The sequence below is a fragment of the Euphorbia lathyris genome, chromosome 4 (assembly GCF_963576675.1).
Source record: "Euphorbia lathyris chromosome 4, ddEupLath1.1, whole genome shotgun sequence".
Classification (NCBI taxonomy): domain Eukaryota; kingdom Viridiplantae; phylum Streptophyta; class Magnoliopsida; order Malpighiales; family Euphorbiaceae; genus Euphorbia; species Euphorbia lathyris.
The window spans coordinates 65,021,520-65,026,995 of record NC_088913.1 but is presented as its reverse complement, the minus strand read 5'-3'; positions in this window follow the sequence as shown (position 1 = coordinate 65,026,995).

The following is a 5,476-nucleotide window of genomic DNA, read 5'->3' as shown; positions in this document are numbered from 1 at the left end:
ATTCTTATCTTACCGCTTATTTGTTCATTGCATTTTAGAGATTTATTCTCAATTGATTATTCATACTTTGAGTGATAACTGCAAGTCATTCTTTGAATTGGATTGTCATACGACTGAATTGGTAAAGTTAGATTTTTACCTAAACGAACCAATCATAGTAGCAATCGATAATATAAATTAAGTTAGTTTTGTATTTGAAAGAATAGATTCAGATTTGACAACCTGAGATTGTCTTTCATGTGACATTAATACAAAAGTAATTGGGTTTATTTGAGTTGAATGAACAAATAACTTAGTTTCTGAATCGTCTACGCTGAGTGTCGGTTGGCTAAGGTCAGGTTCTTCTAATTCATAAGGCTGTCAATAGATTGAATCTTGACCGCTGAGGCTGGATTATTTATTGATTAGGAACTACCGTGCTTGACTAGTTTAATATTAAGGAAGAATACTCCAAACTGATCCGGTATGTGTATAAGAGTCTATTTTATCTGTCAATGATCAAGACTAATTGAATTCCTTGCCTGAGAACCCCTTGACTGAAATCTACTTTACTATTTACATTCAATCCCAATTTTATTTCGCTGTTTTTGTTAATTTAGTTCAGCAATCTACTCAAACCCCCTTTATTTAATTTTATTGTCTTCTTGATTATTAATTTAGTTAAATCAGTACTAATCCTTTGGGTTCGACCTTTGCTTACCCTTGTGCAAGCCTAAGGGCTGTGAAGTTATAATTATTTTTGGTGGATTCGACACCCGTCAAACACCGTAAAAACTCTAACCCTATTAACAACATTTCATTGTGTTGTTTGATAAAACTGAAAATTAAGTGCTGAAAATAAGTACTGAAAATTAAGTGTTGAAAGTGCTGAAAGTATTAAATCATATAAGTGTTTGGTAAATACTAAAAATAAGTACTGAATGTAATGGAGAAATTAATAAACCACGAGCGGGATAAAATAAATAATTTATTAACAGTGTAACGATTATAGAATATAATTATCTATTTAGAGAACTAAACTGGAAATGGAAAACGCAACAACAAAATAAATAAAGGAAACAGAAACGAAATCAAACCGTAAAGCGAAGGTTAACCCGAGGCCTGAACTACCAGTTCCCTTAAGACAGATTGCACTGATTTAGTGACCATCTTCTAGGGTATAACAGATTACTGAGGTGAACTCTGACCATGTGCGAAGGTATCACCGGAAGCAAAAGAACAGCAGGAAAAACGGACTGCTTAGAAGAAAACTTTCAGAGAAATCTGTTTGTTCTTTATAATGGACAAAAGAACACAAACTCATTATATATAGGGTTATCGGATTCCACAAATTGAATGCAATTCAATTTCAATTCGTAACCACTAAATTAATTATATTAATTCTAATTTGAAGTCAATTCAATTCGTAACCACTGAATTAATTATATTAATTCTAATTTGAATGCAATTCAACAAAGAATTAATTTGGTAATTCATTTATATTTGACTGTTGCAATTCAATTAGATGTACAGATTATAGGAATAAAAATAACGGACCTAATTAAAAAAAACGGAACAACCCAAATGTACATCTCAAGTGGTCACCTTTGAGCATGAAATTCAACACTCGATCTTTTTGAGGGTGTAATATACCGTTAAAAAACTCTCATGTAATAGAATATGTTTATGGAAAAACATTGTTCAATTTACCATTTTAACCTTGTGTAAAAAGCCTAAAAAATGATGAAAAATTAGCATGTAAAATTTTATTTTTCCCTAAAATTTCTAATAATCCCCCACATGAATGATATTCAAAGCGAAAGAAGTAAACGATGTGGTGATAACTATCTATAGCTGGTATCTGCATATGATAGGTAGGTAACACGTTTGAACCTTCCCTTGTGAACGCATATTTACTTTACTAGCTGACTAGTAGACGCGATGTCCTTGAACTATTCTGTCGTTTGTGTAAATGATGATATACTTCACACAAATACCAACATAACACAATTTTTGGTTCTCCTAGTTATGTTCATTATGGTCATAAACATCTCCTGGTTCTGCAGGAGTTGAAGAGCACTAAGCCTCATTAGTCTCTTTTGAAACGACCCCACTTCACTCTCATATAGGTGATTTCTTTTGCTCCAATAGATGTACAAAAAAATCATTAAAACTATAAACTAATATGGGCATAGCTTACTTTTTCCATTTACATCATAGGAAATGAACTTAGGGTGGCCCCCACAGTGACCTCACAAGGATTATACAATTATGTTATCCCTTTGAACCTAGATTTTGGGATCTCCAGTCGACAAGGTAGGGTTTTCCTTCACATGAAACCTTAAATATTAACGGGCTTTAGTCCCATTCTTTTCAATGCGTGTTCAACCTGATCTCTAGTTAACCCTTTGGTTAAAGGATCCACAATGTTATCTTTTGATCCTACAAAATCAATAGATATGACACCTGTTGAGGTCAGTTGTCTAACAGTGTTGTGTCGACGATGCATGTGTTGATTTTTACCATTATACATCAAATTTTGTGCTTTGTTAATCGTTGTTTGATTATCACAATATATACGAATTTTGGTCACATGTTTAGGCCATTCTAAAAAACCTCCAAGAAGTTTCGTAGCCTTTCAGCTTCTTCACATGCTTTATCCATAACTACAAACTCAAACACCATAGTCGATTTAGTTATAATTGTTTGTCTTGAGGATTTCCAGGATACTGCTCCTCCTCCCAGAGTAAACATGTATCCGCTTGTGCCTTTGGAATCTTTGATATCAAATATCCAACATGAATCAGAATAACCTTCTAACACTATATGTTCTCTCGTATAGTGCAATCCACAGTCACGAGTATACTTTAAATACCTTAGTATTCTCACAATGGCCTTCCAGTATGCCTTCCATGGGTTACTTGTGTATCTGTTTAAACTGCTAACAGTGAAAGCAATATATGGCCTTGTGTAACTTATGAGGTACATCCGACTGCCTATAACTCTTGCATATTCCACTTAGTCAATGCCTTCACCTTTGTTTTTAGACAAATGTTGGCTAATGTCTATCGGAGTTCTGGCTACGCTAGTGTCACCCTTACTAAACTTGCCAAGTAACTTGTCCACGTAATGTGACTAAGTCAAAATAAGACCATTAGGTGAACGTTTGGTTTGAATTCCCAAAATCACATCCGTAAGTCCTATATTTTTCATGTCAAATCTAGAGCTTAACATGTCATTGGTACTTTTCACCATTTTGTCATTATTACCCACTCTCAAAATGTCATTTACATACAAAGATAGAATTAGGTATCCTTCATTTGTAGTTTTGACATAGATGCATTTGTCACATTCGTTTATTTAGAAGTTGTTTGCCATCATGACATCATCTAACTTTTTGTACCATTATTTTGGTGCTTGCTTTAATCCATATAAAGACTTAACCAGCTTGCAAACCTTCATTTCCTAAGTTGGAGCTACACAACCTTCAGGTTGTTCCATATAGATTTCTTCATCAATATCTCCATTTAGAAAAGTTGTCTTAACATCCATTTGATGTACTTTAAGATTCCAAAAAGCAGCAATCGCTAGTATCATCCTAATGGAAGTTATTCTTGAACATGAGAATAAGGGCCCATTTGTTTTACCTACTGTTTGTTGTTACTGTTTGCTGTTATGGGTTGTTGTTTGCTGTTGATGCTTGCTATTATGGTTTTCTGTTGGAAAGAGCTGCTTTTTCAAAAAGCAGAGATTCTCTGCTTTTGTAAAAGACTGTTTTTCAAGTGTAAAAGTCAAACAAGAGGTAACTAACCAAACACCTAATGCTGCTTTTTAGATGTAAAAGGCAAACAGAATGTCACTAACCAAACACCTAAAACTCTTCCTTTTGAAGTGAAAAGGCAAACAGGAACATGAAAAGGAGCAACCAAACACCCCCTAAGTATCAAAGTAATCAAGGCCTTCCTTTCGTCTATATCCTTTTATAACCAATCAAGCCTTATACTTATCGATTGTCCCATCTGGTTTCCTTTTTCATTTGAAAATCCATTTAGAATTTAATGGTTTTGTTCGTGGAGGAAGGTCCATTAATTCCCAGGTATGATTCTGTAGAATGGAATTAATTTCACTTTTTATAACCTCTTTCCATAAAGGACTTTCAAGTCAGCTAACAGCTTCTTTATAGGTTCGAGGCACAACCTCTACCATATAGGTTAGAAAATTTGGTCCAAAAGATTTTTAAACCCTAACTCGTTTGCTCCTTCTTGGCTTAACTCCTTCCTCTTCACTAGCCTCAACTACCGTCTCAACTTTATTACCTTGTTGAGGTTCCTCATTGTTTTCATCAACAATTTCAAGAGGTCGTTTTCTAGATGAAGATTTATCTTTCTTTTCATTACATAGAAAAATATGTTCAAAGAAATAAGCCTTTTCGATTCCATGATGGTGTTTTTATGAATTTTGGGATTCTTAGATTCATACACCAGGAAACGATATGCATTACTATGAAGAGCATACAACAACAACAACAACAAAGCCTTAGTCCCGAAATGATTCGGGGTCGACTAACATGAACCATCATATAAAACCGTGAAATCAAGTCATGTCAGCAGCACAGATTCGCTCCCTCCACTACCATATTTTCCTCAATTCCCAGTAAACTCATATCACTCTCGATCACCCTCCTCCAAGTTTGCTTAGGTCTTCCCCTACCCCTCACCACTACATCCCTTTGCCACTCTTCAGTTCTCCTAACCAGCGCATCAAGCGCTCTATGTCTCACATGGCCAAACCACCTTAGTCGGTTTTCTCTCATTTTATTCTCAATAGATGTGACCCCTACTTTTGTCCTAATTATTTCATTACTCACCTGATCCTTTCTCGTATGACCACACATCCATCTCAACATACGCATCTCCGCCACCGACATCTTATGGATGTGACAGTGTTTCACTGCCCAACACTCCGTACCATATAACAATGCTGGTCTAATTGCTGTGCGGTAGAATTTTCACTTCAATCTATTAGGCATGCCATGGTCACAAAGGAAACCCATAGCACTCTTCCACTTCGACCAACCAGCTTTAATCCTATGAGAAACATCCCCATCTACTTCTCCATCTGTTTGGATCATTGATCCTAAATACTGGAAGCAATCTGAGGCCTGGACAACTCTCCCATCTAGGGTGATTGTCCCTGCCTCCCTACTCCTATGGCCGCTAAACTTACACTCAAAATATTCTGTCTTACTTCGGCTCAACTTAAAACCTCTAGATTCTAGAGTTTGTCTCCATAGTTCCAACTTCCTCTCCACTCCTTCTTTCGTCTCATCAACCAACACAATATCATCTGCAAACAGCATGCACCATGGTATACCATCTTGAAGTGAACTTGTTAGTTCATCCATTACGATGGCAAAAAGAAATGGGCTTAGTGCGGAACCCTGATGCACTCCAACCGTAATAGGGAACTCTTCAGTCTTCCCAACACTAGTACGTAC